This window comes from Bactrocera tryoni, chromosome 2 (assembly GCF_016617805.1).
Source record: "Bactrocera tryoni isolate S06 chromosome 2, CSIRO_BtryS06_freeze2, whole genome shotgun sequence".
Lineage (NCBI taxonomy): Eukaryota > Metazoa > Arthropoda > Insecta > Diptera > Tephritidae > Bactrocera > Bactrocera tryoni.
The window spans coordinates 57,828,881-57,846,606 of NC_052500.1; the positions used below are offsets into that span (position 1 = coordinate 57,828,881).

The window sequence follows — 17,726 nt, forward strand, 5'->3', positions numbered from 1 at the left end:
AGATTGAGTTAGACGCGCTAATGTAGGCGGTTCTAAAGGCAATGCAATTAGAAGCGTATTTATAAGTTAAGTTGGTTTAATCTGCCAATATATACTGACGTTTTCTTTATCATTTTTTTTTATTTTAGCTATGAGAAATAAGACTTTGCCAGTTTTGGTAGGGTTTTAAAAATTTATTGATCGTAGCTAAAAAGTACCAAAAATCATTGCCGTTCTAAAGACACATAAATTATGTTTCCCAAGGCTAATGTAACACATTTGTACGCTTGTATATTTGACCAAGCATACTCCAAACATATAGTTCTTTCTACATACTCGTTATCAATTACAAGAACAAAAAAATAGCATAAATTGTTTGTATCATTGTCATCATCATTATAAGTCCAATGACAACAAAAAAATGTCTGCCACAAATGGTAATCAGTAATATGACTACCATAGCTGAATGGTTTAAATTGGCCAGCTGCAGATTGGTCTTCCCCACATATATGGTATATGCCCAAAATTTTACAATGTGGGCTTTTGGCTGAAGGATAAATTGTGAATACTATCAACTTATGTACTTCTAAATGTTACAAATGGTGTGCCAGCTTACACACACTTATCGAATATTACGTTGCACTAAGGCCATATTCATACGAATATATGTGAAATTGCGTATAAAATTCCATTGTCAAATTTTACAATGTGGGCTTTTGGCTGAAGGATAAATTGTGAATACTATCAACTTATGTACTTCTAAATGTTACAAATGGTGTGCCAGCTTACACACACTTATCGAATATTACGTTGCACTAAGGCCATATTCATACGAATATATGTGCAATTGCGTATAAAATTCCATTGTCAGCGATAAATTGATTCAATTATAAATGTACTCAGTTAATTACTGGTTGTGGAATTTTTGTCTCATATTTTTAATAACATACAATTTGATTTAAGCCCATAACGGATAGCGTTTTATTGATGCTACGCAATTATTTGTCTATATTTAGTATCAAGATAGTTTAAATGTCACCATATACATATTTTCGGCAATTGCGTTAAAACGAGTATTTGGGTATCGAACTGTATTTGAATACACGTACAAAGTCGCACACGTTAGTAAGTAATTATCACCAAGGTTTTTAAATACCTAAACTTATGATTACTTACAGATATAGACGTTGTAACACCAAAAGTCATCACTTATCAAACAGGTGGTTGACATGAACAGTTTATATTGTTTGTAGTTATAGTTAAGAAGACAAAGACAAAAAGCTAGCCCGAACATCGACAGAAAATAGTAGTACTGTGCACAAATATTTGATATCACAACAATTTGCAAATTATTAGACAACAAAATCGCAAGAATAATCATATAAACAATAAATTGCATAAAAATATAATTTCATAGCAAATGGGCGGAAAATTAATAAAAAATGTAAATAAAGTCCGCACTTCCAGATTTTTGAAAAGTAAAAATTGAGAACAGTCCACACGAAACGGTATATTGGTATTTAATATAATCACAATAAACAATTATTGTTTAATGAACTCCCATTAATATATATGTACATATGAAACAAAATTCACTTATCCTATACTCTCGCAACTTGCAAGAATCAAAGCCAAGAAATAAACCTAAGCAAATTTTTTTTAAATATATTTTCTCTATATCTTATTTACTGGGGTGGCATCGACCCGATTTATTTTTTACTATCATATCACATACTAAAAAAATATTACTATATTTCAAAAGGTTTCAATAAGACAACTCACATGAAATAAGCACTGATAACACCAGCCGGACCTTTGAAAATCCTGATATTAGTTATATAGAGGCGAGTTGAAGTTTTCGCCCTATTTTATATATTTTACACACAAGGAGTGTAAAACGCGATCTCAAATTTTTGTTAAGACATCTCAAATATTGGCCTATATATGAGTATCAGGTCACACGAAAGTTCGAAAATCTTTATATTATTTGAACTTAGGAAAATATTGACCATATTCAACACATTATTGAAACACAGTGTAACTATTGTTAGGAAAGGGTTTTCTCAGAATTTCAATGTATATCCCATACATTGACCGATATTTTCGGTCAAAATTCATCTACGGGTACTGGGATCCACATATTCGGTACTTAGGAGCTAGAGATTTGGGAATTTTTTGGTCATAAGGCGGCATAAACTATAATTTTATTCCGTTATATTAATTGCTACTTAATTTTTGTAATGGAAAGTGAAGGAATCAAATGGAATTCAAAAATTTTGTTTTGTGGGAAGTAGGCGCTGTTTTTTGTCCATTTTCGTACTAGAGCATATAAATAAGAATAGAATTCCACCCACTAAATTATGTTGAATTCACCAAAAAATGTAGTTTTCACACCGGTTTCCATAAAATCCTCTCTTATCACTTCGGAGGTAAAATTTATTCTCTCTGGCGTATTTAATTATTGATTTATTGCGCTTTTGGTAGTTTTTAACCATACTCTTATATGGAGAGTAAAGCGGGATTATCTTCCGATTTCATCTATTATCACACTGTCGGTAGGAGTTCTTATAAGATTTGTACTCAGCAAATTTTATTGTTATACCTTAAGTGGTTTAGGAGATAGGTACATTAAACTTGTTAAAATGAGGGGCGAAGCCGATTTTTTTAAGAGTTTTTGACCTCAGGTGCCCTATGCTACTGTGCCAAATTAGAGTCTTATATCTTAATTAAGCTTTTAGGGATTGCACTTTTCAGTTAATGATGTTTTGTGGGCGCGGTAGTGGTCCGATTACATTCATTCACGAAATCGTAATTTTTTTCTACTAAAGAGACCACGTACCAAGTTTCATCAAGATGTCGAACTTTTGCTTTAAGGTATTAAGAATGGAATGCTCCGGCCAGATACATGCAATTGCAATAACACGGTCGAATTGATCGACTTCGTCAATAGCCTTGCAAATTTTCAATTTACTTCTTTTGTGCTACAGCTATAGGGAATGAGAACTCTCGCATATACACGATACACCTATGGTCTACTTATTTATTTATTTATTTATTTATCTATGAACATTGATTCTTTCAGACTAATAAAAAACTAGGATGCATATTAGAATTCTAAAATAATTAAATTACAATAACATGAGTAGATAACTTAAACTGAAAAACAGAATTGAGGGTATTAATGAAGGATACCCTAGAGTGAAAAAAATCAAGAAGAATTTTCTCGGAAATCGAGTTAAACTACCGCATACACCTCTTGAGGGGAGCATATTCAGCAAAATTAGTACTTTCCTTTTTGTAATAAAATGGGGAAATGGATCTGAGACAACGCTGGGGAGTATTGAAGTTAAGTTTCCCTAATAAATAGCGACAGTCAATACCACCGTTAATTACATTGAAGACAAATGAAAGGGAGAGAACGGACCTTCGATTTTCCACTGATTTAAGATGTTAAAGCTATAAATGCGATGTATACCATGGTGTTGGGTCAACAAACTTTAAGGAGCGGAAAGCATATTCAAGAAAGATCTTTTGAACACGCTCTCCAAATAAACACTGCATACTCCCAAATGGACCGAACAAAGCATGTGTACAGTAATTTTAACGTGTAGGGGTCGGAAAAATTTAAAGCATTTCGACGGACAAAGCCGAGCACAGTGAATGATTTAGAAGTGATGTAGTTGATGTGATTAGTGAAAGAAAATCTGTTGTCAAAGATTACCCCAATATCTTTGATTTCAGTAACGCATTTTAGGACGCAATTAGAAATACTGTAGCTAGAAGATAAGATGTTGCTTCCCCTACCATACGAGATCTGTGAGCATTTATCTTCTTCTTCTTTCTTAATTGGCGTAGAAACCGCTTACGCGATTATAGCCGAGTTAACAACAGCGCGCCAGTCGTTTCTTTTTTTCGCTACGTGGCGCCAATTGGATATTCCAAGCTTACCCAGGTCCTCCTCCAACTGGTCCTTCCAACGGAGTGGAGGTCTTCTTCTTCCTCCGCTTCCCCCGGCGGGTACAGCGTCGAATACTTTCAGAGCTGGAGTGTTTTCGTCCATTCAGACAACATGACCTAGCCTGCGTAGCCGATGTCTTTTAATTCGCTGAACTATGCCAATGTCGTCGTATATCTCGTACAGCTCATCGTTCCATCGATTGCGATATTCGCCGTAGCCAACGCGCAGAGGACCATAAATCTTTCGCAGAACTTTTCTCTCGAAAACTCGCAACGTCGACTAATCAGTTGTTGTCATTGTCCAGGCCTCTGCACCATGTAGCAGGACAGGAATAATGAGTGACTTGTAGAGTTTGGTTTTTGTTCGTCGAGAGAGGCCTTAACTTCTCAATTGCTGCCTACTCAGTCCGAAGTAGCACCTGTTGACAAGAGCTATCGTGTCTTGGATTTCCAAGCTGACATTGTTGGTGGTGTTTATGCTGGTTCCCAAATATACGAAACTATCTACAACTTCAAAGTTATGACTGTCAACAGTGACGTAAAAGCCAAGTCGCGAATGCAACGACTGTTTGTTTGATGACAGGAGATATTTCGTCTTGCCCTCGTTCACTACCAGACCCATTTGCTTTACTGAGAAAGCAGAACTAACGGCGCGGGTGTTGAGGCCGATGATATCAATATCATCGGCATACGCCAGCAGCTGTACACTCTTATAGAAGATGGTACCTTCTCTATTTAGTTCTGCGGCTCGAACTATTTTCTGCAAAAGCAGGTTGAAAAAGTCGCACGATAGGGAATCGCCTTGTCTGAAACCTCGTTTGGTATCAAAAGGCTCGGAGAGGTCCTTCCCGATCCTGAAGGAGCTTTTGGTGTTACTCAACGTCAGTTTACACAGCCGTATTAGTTTTGCGGGGATACCAAATTCAGACATCGCGGCATAAAGGCAGCTCCTTTTCGTGCTGTCGAAAGCAGCTTTGAAATCGACGAAGGGGTGGTGTGTGTCGATTCTCTTTTCACGGGTCTTTTCCAAGATTTGGCGCATGATGAATATCTGGTCGGTTGTTGATTTTCCAGGTCTAAAGCCACACTGATAAGGTCCAATCAGTTTGTTGACGGTGGGCTTTAATATTTCACACAATACGCTCGATAGAAACTTATATGCGATGTTGAGGAGGCTAGTCCCACAGCAGATGGCGCAGATTTTGGGGTCTCCTTTTCTATGGATTGGGCATAGCACACTTAAATTCCAATCGTTGGGCATGCTCTCGTCCGACCATATTTTACAAAGAAGCTGATGCATGCTCCCTATTAGTTCTTCGCCGCCGTGTTTGAATAGCTCGGCCGGTAGTCCGTCGGCCCCTGCCGCTTTGTTGTTCTTGAGGCGGGCAATTGCTAATCGAACTTCTTCATGGTCGGGCAATGGAACGTCTGCTCTATCGTCATCGATTGGGGAATCGGGTTCACCATCTCCTGGTGTTATGACTTCACTGCCATTCAGCAGGCTTGAGAAGTGTTCTCCCCATAATTTAAGTATGCTCTGGGCATTAGTGACTAGATCACCTTTGGGGTTCTACAAGAGTACGCTCCGGTCTTGAAACCTGCCGTAAGCCGCCGCATTTTTTCGTAGAATTTTCGAGCATTACCCCCTGTCGGCCAGCTTATCAAGCTCTTCGTACTCACGCATTTCAGCCTCTTTCTTCTTCTGTCTACAAATGCGTCTCGCTTCCTCTTCAACTCTCGGTATCTATCCTGTCCCGCACGTGTAGTGGTCGATCGTAACGTTGCGAGGTAGGCAGCCTGTTTTCTCTCCGCTGCGACAAGGCACTCCTCGTCGTACCAGCTGTTCTTTTGCACTTTCCGAAAACCAATGGTTTCGGTTGCAGCTGCACGTAAGGAGTTTGAAATTCCGTCCCACAGTTCCCTCTACCGAGTTGTTGACGTGTGCTCTCAGAGAGCAGGATTGCAAGCCGAGTAGAAAATCGTTCGGCTGTCTGTTGTGATTGCAGCTTCTCGACGTGGAACCTTCCTTGTGTTTGGTGGCGCGCGTTTTTTGCTGCACAGAGGCGGGTGCGAATCTTAGCTGCAACAAGATAGTGGTCCGAGTCGATGTTAGGACCTCGGAGCGCACGCACATCTAAAACACTGGAGACGTGTCTTCCGTCTATCACAACATGATCGATCTGGTTGGTAGTTTTTCGATCCGGAGACAGCCAGGTAACTTGATGAATCTTCTTATGCTGGAATCTAGTACTGCAGATAACCATATTTCGGGCCCCGGCGAAGTCAATCAGCCTCAACCCATTAGGGGATGTTTCGTCGTGGAGGCCGAATTTACCGACCGTAGTGCCAAAGACACCTTCTTTGCCCACCCTGGCGTTAAAGTCGCCAAGAACGATTTTGACATCGTGGCGGGGGCAGCCATTCATAAGTGCGCTCTGCGCACTCATAAAAGGCATCTTTGGTCACATGCATCCTTCTCTCTTCGTCGGGGCGTGGGCGCAGATCAGCGATATGTTGAAGAACCTCCGCTTTGATGCGGATTGTGGCTAAGACGTTCATTCACTCGGAGTGAATGATAGTACTCGGCGACGGGAGTCTCTCTCCCACCACGAATCCTACACCAAACTTGCGCTCCTTTATATGGCCACTGTAGTAAATGTCACAAGGACCTACTCGTCTCTGTCCTTGTCCCGTCCATCGCATTTCTTGGACGGCGGTGATGTCAGCATTTGTCTTTACGAGAACATCAACCAGCTGGGCAGCGGCACCTTCCCAATTAAGGGACCGGACGTTCCAGGTGCATGCCCCCAATTCGTAATCCTTATTTCGTTTGCCATGGTCGTCATCAAAAGAGGGGTCTCTCATCCGAGGCTGGTTATACCTATTCACTGGGGGTGTTTGTTTACGTGGCGGGTCCCAAACCCAGCGCACAACCCTATACAGGGGATGTTTCGCCTTCTCACTTTAGCTCGCCTTCGAACGGATGTTCTTAGGCTACCCAGAGGATACTTTGTCAAAGACCGGAAGTAGTGAGCTGCTTGAGCCATGTGTAAAAGAATCGTTTCTGGTCACTCCCAAGTGAATGGCGATCAGAGAACTTTCCTCACTTGCGTGAACTTCTACACATGACTCCATTCTCCATTTAATCTAGATTCAGAAAAAGCTTCTATTTCAGGGACCAATTAAGAAAAGTATCAATATCACATTGAAGTTTGAGTACATCTTGTGTGGTTTTGATTAATGCAAAAATTTTTAAGTCATCTGCATATAACAGAAAGTTGGCGAAAGAGAAGCAACAGGAAATGTCATTGATAAACAGCACAAAGAGAAGTGGACCCAAGACGCTTCCTTGTGGGACTCCCGAAGACGTAATGAATGAATCAGATGACACTCCATCGACACTGACAACGCATCGTCTATTTTGCAGATATGATTAAATCCACTTCAAGAAGACCGAGTGAAACCCTAGAGATGATAATTTTTTATTTGGAATATTGTGTGATACTTTATCAAAGGCTTTAGAGAAATCTGTGTAGACACAATCTACCTGAAATCCAGCGGAGAATGCAGACATACAATAATCGCTAAAAACCGCTAAGTTTGACACAGTGAAGCGTCCCGAGACAAACCCATGCTGATTGACATTAATTATTGATTTTACTGCAAAAAATAATTTATTTTTAACAGAACACTCAACAATTTTCGAAATAGTAGAGAGTTTAGAAATAGGCCTGTAATTGCAGACATCATCCTTTCTACCACCTTTATGAATAGGGGTAATGCATGTCAATTTCCAGTCAGAAATAAAATCCCCGGTGGCGAAAGACTTATTAAAGATAAGCATGAGAGGATATACCAAGGCAGTACAATTTTTTATAAGTACGGGCGGAAGCGCGTCCAAATCCAATTTGGAAGAAAACTTAATATCACAAATAGCCCTTTCAATATCGTTCTGTGAAAGACATAGTGAGCCAAAATTTATGGATGGGAAGTTATTAGCTGAAAAAGTGGAACTAGTACCAAGATCATCTTGAACATAGTTCGATTTGAAAAATTCAGCAAACAAATTGGAGATTTCGACCGGAGTGCATGCCGACTTATCACCCCAGCGTAAAGCAGTGGGAATGGCCGAACACGCTTTTTAGATTTTACAAAGTTCCAAAATAACTTAGGGATCGATTTAATTGTATTTATATTATGTTCGATTATCTACGTACTTCATTAGGAATGAATGTTTCTCCTAAGCCAAAAGCAAAAATTCCACTGTGAGAAAGGAAAACATATTTGACATATACTATCTGTATGTAGAAGTAAACTGAAAGACGTTTACATATAGTATAAATAGCTTACATTTGCGTGCCCTCAAATGCTTTTGTTGAATTGTTTCGTGTGTTGTGCTTAGTACAAACGAGCAAACACACATTTCACATAACACTTTGTATGACAAATCCACGAATTTACACAGAAGTTTTAATTAAATTTCAATTGTATTACGTATATGTATATGTAACAGTGTGTATAGAAACTTTTCGGTTATTAGTTGGAGAACCGCCTAATTTATTCAGTTCAATTGTATTGAATTTGAGGAATAACTGTTCATATCAGAATGTAAATACATATATGTATAATAATTTAATATTTCATAATGTTAAATGCTATTATGAGAAATATGAATGCTAAACAATGAATTTAATTGCAATATCTGTTTTGAAATTGATAGTTTGACTTAATAGAATCCAGATGAGGAGAACAGGGCGTATGAGTGGCTTCATTTGTCATATCGATCCCTAACCGCCAAAAAGACGTAAGCGCCAAAAAACAAATTAAACAGGGGAAAATTTTTTTTAAATCTTTGGTTCAGGAAGAAGTAGTGCAGTGGAATTGAGTATGTATGCACTGCTACTTCTTAACTATACATTGTATTTATTTTTTTCATATATTTCCAAGATAACGGGTATTAATGTCGCTTACGTCTTTTTTGCTGTCATGCTGGATAGCTACTAATTTATGTTTTGGCGGTTACGCCCAATGATATTAGTAAAAAAACTTTGTTCTGTTTTTAATTTTTTAATTTTTCAAATTTTTTTGTGTACAAAAATTAACCTTAAATTCATTAGTGTCAATAAAAAATAAAATTAATATGAAAAATACTTTAGAGTACAGAATTAATTTTAACTGCAAACTTATATAAATAATAATAGTTTTTAAACTTTAATTGAATAGTTTTAAAAATAATTGGCTTTCTAGAAAATACTAATTGTCTTCTTGATCAGTTTCAGGTAGAACACCTTTAATAAGTTCATCGTATTTTAAATTTGTGTTTTTATCACATAGTGTTTTTAGATCTTTGTATTTTTTTGAAGAAATTTTTAATAAATTATCATATAAACGTAGAGGTCCATTTTCTATTAAAGAATTATTTCGTCTTGATCTTGCAATGGAGTTAAGATCGTATTCTTCAATTTTGGAATCGTCAAAATATCCGTACTTGAGTTTCATGATAGGATTATTTTTTTCTAACGAAGCAGAACGTAATTTTGGAAAAGAGATTTTAATTGAAGTGGGAAACATAGTTTGAGAAAATGTTTTCCAATCTTTGAAATCAGAATTATTCATTATAACGCATTTATAATTTTCGGGATTAGTTCTTGCGTTTGAAATCATGGTATACCATTCACTAGGGGCCCAAATAGTTTTATCGCGAGTAAATGCCTCAATAGTGCTGTGTATAGAGTCAACTGGCAACATAGTATGCCCAGGTAACAAATACGTAATTTTTATGTTGTGTATAAAATTCGTAATAGTAAGAAAAAATACTAATGTGGAAAGCATAGCTTTATTCCGATTTTGACCAGCACAGCTGTCACAGTAAAGATTTACTGTGGAGTGAGTTCTTCTTTCGTCGACAATTTTCAAATACTCAAAGACCACAGTGGAAATTTCATTAGATCCTCTTTTTCCGTCAGCTTCTCCCCAGAAAAAACAATAACCATTTCTGGTGCCATTTTCATACACGCTTTCATTATAGTATGCATATTTTCGAGAATAAAATAATGTTATGCTTTTTCCAGGGGGTGCATTTAAAACCTTTTTGAGATCAAAGCTAGCACATAGGAAGGACGAATTGGCTTTACTTTGTTTTTGATTCTCTAAAAAGATTTCTTTACACTTATCTTTGTTTCTTATGTGTGTTTGGTATTCTTCAGTTTGCTTTAAATGGTTTTGTGTTTCGCTGTCCAGGTTTTTGTAATTTTCACAAGTTACGCATTTGTCTTTTTTAGGCAACTGAAAACCGATATGAAAACTATTTGTAAAAACATTTCGAAAGACTCTTAAGGATAACAGTGACGATTCCTGATTAATATTATTTAAATGCTTGGTATAGCAATCATATAATCCTTTTATATTGCGAAATTCTTGAGGAAGATACAGCTTGTTACTTTTATTACGACAATAATGCGAAGGAACTGCTGACAATTGTTCAATAAATGATTTTAAAAGTGCAACCTTGGACTCGTCAGACTTATTATGAGGCGTAGATTTTTTTTTCCTCACTAAAACTTTTCAAACCACTCGCATTGTTTCTAGCCAATCTTAACTTTTTTTCCGATATGTGAAGCGTTTTCAGCAAAAACTGTTGGCACACTTTAATAGTATTATCATTATAATTAATGGCAGAATTATATGTATATTGCCTTCTGTTACTATCACCTCTTCGTCTTCGGACGGATAACCGTGTTATACACGAAAGGAGCCAGTCTTTTTGTCTAATTTTGTTTCCGAAGCCCCAAAAATGTTCATTTATTGCTAATCGATCTGACTCGGTGAACTTTTCATCACAAAGATTTCCACACTTTTTATTTATACAAGGATTCGGCTGAACACTAGTATCACGTTGTTTTTTATTTTGTAATCTCTTAGGTAATATTCTTTTGTTTCTGTAACCTCTTTTGCCCACACATGTCTCTTCTTCAATATCATTTTCGGATTCTGTTTGTGAATAAGTTTTTTGCTCAAAAGAATGATTAGAATCAGTATCGCTGTATGGAACAAGACCATTTTTGAATGCAATCTGAAACAAAGTTTTACAACACCAAAATATAAAATGAAATTTATCGAAATATATTTACAAAACCAACCCAGTGCACTTACCACTTGTTGACACAATTCCATATTGCACAATCACTGATAAAAAGTAAAATATTTTGCGATTTTGCCGCTAATCAAAACTAATATGTTGAATCGAAAAAAGACGTAAGCACCACTTCGTTGTAGCAAAATATGTCAACAAACGAAATATGTACATACGTCTAAATTGTTTTAGCTGTAAAATCATAACGGTTCATTTTATAGCTATGGTATTTTGTGAGATGATGCGAATTATCGAAAACTATCGATTTTTATCAAAAAACAAAAATCGATAATCATGGTGCTTACGTCTTTTTGGCGGTTAGGGCTCGTTATAGTCATCGCAAAATATTTTCAGAACTTTTTTGATGTTTTCGTCGGTAACAACTTATTTTGGACGTCCACTGCGTTCACCGACAGCGGTACTCATTTCACCACTTCTAAACTTAGCATACCATATAGGGTGGTTGATTTTCCTTGGGCAGTGTGCGGAAATTCGTCATCATAGCAAGATTATGCTTAAGCTATATCCTTTCCCTTTAAAACGCAATATTTTACCAACATGCGAACTTCTTTTTTATCCCTTTTTTCACAATAACCAAAACTGAAGGTTGGAGCTGCCAGACGTTGACTTTTATATAACATATAAGACATACTAGCTATATACCTTTCATAGATTGGTAAAACGCACAAAATTTAGTGTTCGGGCTCAGAATTTAGGTTTGATACAAATATAAAGGTATGTCATTCTATTTTAAGAATAATTCGGGAAGTAATTAATTCCAGTCGAGAGGCCAAATTTTTTAGTACTTTTTGCAAGAACACAAAAAATAGACCAGAGGTATTCAGTCACACGATTTTCAAAGCCTCACCCCCGACACGAAGTAATGTGTTTAAAAAAGTTCTCCTTTAATAAATTAATTCTTTCCTTAGCCATATGGCATATAATGCCGTCTTTTTTGATCCAGAGGTCACTCACGGCGGGTGGGCACACGTATTCAGTCAAATTATCAGCTTGCAATCATTACTTTGTGGCACTTTACATATTTGCTAGTTAAAATTTGACACATTTGCTCGTGAAAGGAAAGGCTAACGTGGCGGTGTCGAAGAGTTTGTTGCTGGAAAGTAGTATTAGTAATAAACAGACGCCTGCGATGCAATTATATTACAACTACAATTGGATTGTGTTATTCCGAAACAACTACGTAGGTAAATGAACATTATAGCTGAAAGCTACAATTGTTCGAAAGTTGACAAATGCGTTGGCATCCTAATGAATAGGCATTCGATGTATTTGCGTACACATGCATTAAATGGCCATCGTGGCCAAATAATACTGCCAATATAAAGCCAGGAAATAAGCAGTAGTATTTTTGGTGATAAATGAAAGCTATTTACGTAAACGCGTGAAAGTATATTTGCATGTTGGAAATATTATCGTAAGTCAAAGTAAAAAGTGAATATAATCAAAGCGTGAATAACTGGTTTCAGATCAAATCAGTTGGAATTGTGATTTGTAAATGCACTGAAGTTCATAAAATTAAGTCCACTTTCTTTTCTGTGACTTAACGTTCATGATTCCCTTTACTCTAATTTTTTTTTCGAAGATGGATAAATATTGCTTAAAAAATGTCTGCAGAATGTTGGGTTTGTCATCTAAAACATGCATACTCATAGAATCTTAAGGTCGCTAAATAATGAAGTTCTCTGTTTAATAAAAAGAAAATAACCACAAAATAAAGTTTTCTGAAACAGGATTGTCCATCGAATGACATTGAGTTAAATTAACTGGCATAAAATTGCTTTTATTATTGTACACAATAACAATAAAAAGCTTTACTTCACAAAGAAAACGATTCCTTATAAAAATTGTTATTGGTTGGATTGTATTGCAGTTGTATGTTGGAGTGACTCGAACACAATATATAATTTTAGGAAAATATCTCCTCAAACAAACAGCAATTCCGTGTAAGCACTTTATTTCAATCGTTCAGTTCGTAAGCCAGATATATACTACAGTGGTTCAATACCAGCCGTTCCGACAAATGAGCAGCTTCTGGTAATAAAGGTAAGGGTGCAAAGATCAATAACGCAAAACCTGAAGAAGTAGTTAACATATCCGCATAAGAAACAGATGGACAGGAGGACATACATACATACGGTCATGACTAAATATACTCAGTTCATTATGGCTATCATTATTAATATATATATTTATATATTTTAGAGGGTTTTCGACGTTTCCTTTTGTGTGTTGTACCTATATTTTAGTACCATTTAGTTTATAAAAACCACATTCAAATTTTGTATACTGAACCCAAGCACATAAAAAAAATATTTTTTTTTTTTCTAAATTACAAAATGTAATCAATTACTTGTGTCCTCAAAATAAGATGAAATAAAATAAATGTTTCTGCAGCAAATGAAAACGCTTATTGCTATTATTATTATCATGACTTTTTCTTTTAAAGCTGTGCAATAAATCAAGTTTTATTATGCACCAACAAACTAACATCCGCACTCAATTGGCGAACTCCCAACGGCTTTGTATATTGCAAGAGCGCTTTGCACATCATCGGGTTCACTCAATTGTTTCCTTTTGTAGCAAAACTATTTCACATGAGCCTTTTGTCCGTACTTGTGCCAAATTAATGCTATCAAGCTTTCACTACTACTACTTTTCACATTTGAGCGCACCAGCAGCCGCAGTAACATTGCCTATAAGTCCCGAATCAATATTATGGCTGGCATACTTCACAGGGTTTAAACTGACCAGGCCTGTTAGTTTTCCCCACACACGCATTGCGGGCACTTGGCTGAATGGCAAGTTATGAACAATATTTACTTATGATGTACAATCTTTACGTATTCAGAAAGGCTATAAAGAATTAGTTCGAATATTGTGTTAAACTCTAAACGAGATAAAATTATAAATGGAATAGCTTTTCTTTCTGTTATAATCATGCCATTTTCATTATATTTTGGTTTGGCAGTTTGCCAAAGTATAATTGATTTCTGCAGCATGGAATTAAAAAAGGTTATCTATTTCGAGGATCCCTACTTTTTTAAGAAATAGCAAAGGAACTTTAAATTTAATATGGAAAGCTTATTATCATTGGAAAGAACATTTAGACTCTTTGATATTTATTCTTTGAAGATCTCTTTCAAATGTTGGAATGATAAGCGTTGTGTTTTGCATCAAGTATTGCCGTCCTGTTGAAATCAAAATTGCCGAGATCACGAGCTTGAATTTCAAGTTATTGGTTATTATGCCGCGATAACGATTACCAGTAACGCTTGTGTTGTCATCGGCATCATTTTTGAAAAAATTTTGACCGCTGATTCCACCGGTCCAAATTCTGAATGAAATGGCAGCTCTTGAATCTATTAAAGTTGCTGTTAGTCCCAAGTGAGGCAATTTTGCTTTTTTGCCATTGAGCAGAAATGGCTGTCATCGCTGAGCAAAATTTGTCTCGAAAACTTTAGATCTTCTTGGAACTTTTCAAGAGCTTAGGAAGATCGAGTGGCTTGAGTTCTTGCGCAAGCTGTATTTTGTTCGCTTTCAATTTAAGATCACGGTGCCGAATCGACTCTTCGTATACACTCTTAGCTACGGCTGCTATATTTTCTTCACTTGCGCTGGACGTAACTATTTGGTAGAATATTATCCAATAATAATGAGAATAGTACGCTCAGGCATCATCATCGCTCATCTGTCAAAAAATGGCTTTTGTTATAAGTACCTCTACTTAGATGAAGATACAATACAAGACAGATCTCAGAGATCTTGTTTCAAACGCAGCAGCACTGTAACGAAACCGCAATTTTTAGAAGCACTCATAAAAAAAGCAGCGTTAAACCAGATTAATTGCATTTTTCGGGATTAATTCAGGAGTTACCACAGCTAACTCCGTTGCTGAATCCAAAAATAACTCTCAAAATTTTAGGGAGTTTGTGAGATTTTCGTTGGCAACATTGTTAAAAATGGCCAATTTTCATCTATTGTGAATGAAATACAAGCAATCCTGGCAGCTGTTTATCAAATTCTCAATCTAATATCAATAAAACTTCTATGTTATGATGCAGTTTTAAAAATAATGTGTTGATATGCTTTTGTAATAAAAAATGGTTTGGTAAAAATTGGTCGGCTAACAACCGTAATGTTTATCTTCTATCAATTTTCATTTAAAATATTATAAAAAGGACAATGAGCTGTTTATGAGAGTTTCAAACTCGCATAGCTGCCGTCTGTCACCTACAAATTTGGATCTGATTAAGTGCGCAGTTAATCCGGATTAACGCTGCCGTCTGTCAAGGCTATTAGTTGGATATCGTGAAAATAAGCAGGGCAAATGACAGCAAAGATTCTGTTATACACCATTGCGTTGATATGTATAGCGTAGAAGAGAAAGGACGTGTACATATATTCGCGCGATTATGTAGTTGAAAGAGATATATAGGAGACGTACGTGCCTTTGGCATTGCAATTACTTGGTGAAATAAAGAGGGCTTAATCGTATCACACTATCACACTGGCAACTACGAACCATACCATCGGATCAGAGAAATCATCATTGAAACAAACAGGGTAAAAAGTAGATAAATATAAAAAAGAAATCTCGAAAAGGTAAGTTTAAAATTAGTAATAAAACATATTCCATGGCTTGACCGTTAATTGCACTATTTGTGTTGACTTCAATTTCGCAGAAGCGAACCATTCATATCTTAAGCACAATCGAAAATTGAATTCTTTTGAAATTATGTTCCTTGAATAACTCAAATCCTAATTTTTTTAATTAAGTATCTATTTTATCATGATAAAAAAATTATTAAGTTTTACTAGCACAAAGAGGTATTTATCAAATTTATGATTGCAATTGTTGATAATGAAATGTTTTCTTTTATTCTTAATGAAATTTTTGTATACACATTTTTATACCCTAAACAGGATAAATTAAGTTTGTCACTAAGTTTTTAACACCCAGAATGAAGCGTCGGATACCCCATAAAGTATATACATAAATGTTCAGTATGTTGAGCTGAGTCGATTTGGCCATGTCCGTCTGTCAGTCCGTCCATCTGTATTTATACGAACTAGTCCCTCAGTTTTTAAAATATCGTTTTGAAATTTTGCGAACGTAATTTTTTCTTCCAGAAGCTGCTCATTTGTCGGAACTGCCGATATCGGACCACTATAACATATAGCTGTCACACAAACTGAATGATCGGAATCAAGTTCTTGTATGATAAACTTTCACATTTGACGATATATTTTCACGAAATTTGGTATAAGTTATTGTTCATAGAAATAATGTAATATCGGAAGAAATTGTCCAGATCGGATTACTATAGCATATAGCTTCCATACAAACTGGACACATAGTTACTCAACGAAATGCACCTGTGAAAGGTATATTAGCTTCAGTGCAGCCGAAGTTAAGGTTTTTGCTTGTTTTTATACTCTCGCAACAAAGTTGCCAAGGAGAGTATAATAGTTTTGTTTACATAACGGTTGTTTGTAAGTCCTAAAATTAAAAGAGTCAGATATAGGGTTATATATACCAAAGTGATCAGGGTGACGAGTAGAGTTGAAATCCGGATGTCTGACCGTCCGTCTGTCCGTCCGTGGAAGCTGTAACTTGAACAAAAATTGAGATATCATTATGAAATTTGGTGCACGTATTTCTTGGCTCCATAAGAAAGTTGGACAAAATCGGCCTACTGCCACGCCCACAAAATGGCGAAAACCGAAAACCTATAAAGTGTCACAACTAAGCCATAATTAAAGATATTAGAGTGAAATTTGGCACAAAGGATCGCATTAGGGAGGGGCATATTTGGCCGTAATTTCTTTGGAAAAGTAGGCGTGGCCTCGCCCCCTACTAAGTTTTTTGTACATATCTCGGAAACTACTATAGCTATGTCAACCAAACTCTATAGAGTCGTTTCCTTCAGGCATTTCCATATACAGTTCAAAAATGGAAGAAATCGGATAATAACCTCGTCCACCTCCCATACAAAGGTTATGTTGAAAATCACTAAAAGTGCGTTAACCGACTAAAAAAAAACGTCATGGACAAAATCGGCCTACTGCCACGCCCACAAAATGGCGAAAACCGAAAACCTATAAAGTGTCATAACTAAGCCATAAATAAAGATATTAAAGTGAAATTTGGCACAAAGGATCGCATTAGGGAGGGGCATATTTGGCCGTAATTTCTTTGGAAAAGTGGGCGTGGCCTCGCCCCCTACTAAGTTTTTTGTACATATCTCGGAAACTACTATAGCCAACCAAACTCTATAGAGTCGTTTCCTTCAATAAATCGGATAATAACCACGCCCACCTCCCATACAAAAGTTATGTCGAAAATCACTAAAAGTGCGTTAACCGACTAACAAAAACGCCAGAAACACTAAATTTTACGGAAGAAATGGCAGAAGGAAGCTGCACTCAGGCTTTTTTTAAAAATTGAAAATGGGTGTGGCGTCGCCCACTTATGGCCCAAAACCCATATCTCGGGAACTACCGATTTCAATGAAATTCGGTATATAATATTTTCTTAACACCCTGATGGGTGAAATCGGTTCACAATGATGCCTTCTCTGTATAATATACATATACATTAGGAAAAAATGATGATAGCGGAATAAAACTTTACACA

General features: G+C 36.5%; 1 pseudogene; it reads right to left on the minus strand.

Moving 5' to 3' along the window:
* LOC120768783 overlaps positions 1 to 11,109 on the minus strand; it is a 19,118-nt pseudogene extending 8,009 nt beyond the window's left edge.
* Positions 11,110 to 17,726: the final 6,617 nt, after the last annotated feature.